The sequence below is a fragment of the Sturnus vulgaris genome, chromosome 2, assembly GCF_052056855.1.
Source record: "Sturnus vulgaris isolate bStuVul1 chromosome 2, bStuVul1.hap1, whole genome shotgun sequence".
NCBI lineage: Eukaryota > Metazoa > Chordata > Aves > Passeriformes > Sturnidae > Sturnus > Sturnus vulgaris.
Window position 1 is genome coordinate 116,134,076 of NC_142244.1, and position 2,677 is coordinate 116,136,752.

A 2,677-nucleotide genomic window follows, 5' to 3' on the forward strand; every position below is an offset into this window, starting at 1 on the left:
GGACCTTAAAGCTCATCCAGTTCCAACCCCCTGCGTGGGCAGGGACACCTTCCACTGTCCCAGGTTCAAACTTCCAGATGAAGGAGAAGGGGAATTATGCTCACTGCACCTGACGTTTAACCTGCAGCTATTTCATGGAAATCACTTTGCTCCCTGTCTGCACTTCACTCAGGTGGTGAAGGAGGGAGATGGGCTCTGGAAACCCTCGTGTGGCAGAGCAATCCCACCCCAGGACAGTGAGGTGCACAGGGAGCAGCTCAGGAGCTGTTGCTCCATCACTGACCCCTTGGCCTCAGGGGGATGAGTCCAACCCTGGTTTTCCAGAAAGGAAGAATCCCACCTTTCCAGAGGGATTGCAGGTTTTATCCCTCTGTGTGTTGCCTTTGGCCCCTGGGATGGGGACAGGAGAGGGGGTGAGCCAGCCCTGACACACACTCAGGGTCTCCCTCCTTTTCCAAACGACTTCATTTTGGCTCAGCTTGCCCACCTCCCTCTGAGCTCTGGATTTCCCTCCACAGCCCAAGGAATGCATAGACAAACCTGTTTTCCCTTATGGCTCTGCTCACAGTGAACGACAATAAAGAACAGACAAGTTTTGGGTAAGCAGGCTTTAGAGGAATTGTATCAGCACTTCTGCATTTTAGGTCATGATGCAGAAAAGCATGGTAAACATTCTATATATGTGGGATTTTGGACAATTTTTCTAGCTATCTACACAGCAGCTGGGAAAAATATCTTCCAACCCCCCCACATTTTGCATGTGCAGAGGTTCCATTACATTTGTTACACTTACTACTCATATTTTGTTGAGTTCATCATTCACCTTGTTGTAAATGCCAAGAGAGGTAGAGGCAGAAGGAAGAAAAATGTCATGCTATGATGCTTCTTCCCCAAAGCACAAAATCACTTAATGACTCTTTAATTCATACCCAAAAACTTATCGCTTGAAAATTTCAATTTGCATGGAGCAAATTATGCTGTTACTGACCAGCATATCTTCTTTATTTTCAATAACTTTACTTATTGTGTGGTTGTAGAGTGCACATGACATGGCACACACTGGACATGAGACCCTGGCTGTCTTTCCCAAAGGCTGTGACTCCTAGGCTGACCTTTTTATTCTTCTGGCTTACAGGGACACCTTTGATTCCCTCTTTAGCCTTTTGAGCATTCACGTGTCTGGCATATGAACATTGCTGCAGTCACATGGTGCTGTGAACACAGGGAGTTCAACTTGTGCTCCACACAGAGGAAAAAAGAGAAACAGGAGACACAAGATAAACTCTCATGGCCAAGGTCTGGCAATTCTTTACCCTGTCAAAATTTGGGCCATCCTTGGAAAGGCCATCAAAAAAGCAGTGGAAGAGATGGGAACTAGAAACAGAAGGGCTGAACTCTGCATCCATCCCTTTGGTGCTTGGTGTATTGACAGCCAGCAGGGCCAGAAATTCAGGGCTGAGAATCCTCCAGGTTTGCAGATAATGCTGAGTAGTTCAGCAGCCAAATGCCAGAGTTCTGGTGAGGAACTCCAGGAGGACTCACAACACACAGAAAGGTGGCAGGTGAGCATCAGTGTAGGTTAATCTAAAGAAATCCACCCAAGGAAAAATAACCTAACCTGAGTGTATGTGATGCTAAACCTGGAAATGGTAGCTACCAGGAAATGGATCACTGAAAACTCTCTGAAATCATCAGCTCAGTGTGCAGGGACTGCCAAAAAAACCCCTAAAAGTACAGATAAAACAGCTTTGTTTTGCTGCTGAGCACAACACTGGGGTGCCCTCACCTCAGAGCCTGGGTGAGGTGCTGGTCTCCAGTGCTTGAGGACAAGTCAGTAGAGGGAGGGGACTCCTTCCTTTTAGGCTGGACAAAGTAAGAAATCCCAAAGTTAGACGGGAAAGAAACAGGCAGGGTGTGCCTTCCAAGAGGCTGAGCACCATGAGGGGATGGGGCTTCACTTGGGGAACCAGCAGCAGAGAGTGGCCAGGTTTACTCAATCCTCCTGCCACTGGTGGAGATAAAGGATGAAATGCTGGGATAAGTGATCCATCATCTGCCCCATCCTCACTCCTCACCGTGGCAGCTCAGACCTAAGGTGAGGATGAGAATAAGGAGATGCTGACAGATGTTTCCCAGAAAAGTCCCCTGGACACTGAGCATTTGTAGCTCACAGATTTCCCAGTCCAGAGGTGGTGTTTTACTTGGGATGGAATTCTGCCTTTTTCATTTTTTTGTTGTGTTTGTTTTTAATTTAAAAAAAAACCAAACAAGAAAACCAACTTTGAAGTCAAACTCTGTTATTTGAGGTGATATGCCAGGCATGGGTAGGTGCCAATGGCAAGAGTTTATTTTGACTGCTGTCTCATGAGGAAAGCTGGCAGCTGGGGAGCACAGGGAGGCATGTCCTGAAGAAGGTGAAGAACTCAGCCAGACTGCTTTCAACAGCCTCTTTGATGCTGGGTGGCTGAGAACACAGAGTGGAGCTTTCTGTGTGTGCTGTGACAAAACATCCTTTAATGGTTGTCTCCTGGGTCACCCTGGGCTACAGATTGAAGCCCTGGGTGGACCCAATCCAGTGCAGGAGAGCAGGTTTTCATGGAATAGATCACACACAATCACTGGGGTTGGGAAAGATCTCCAAAATCATCGAGTCCAAGCTGCCACCCATCCCCGCCTT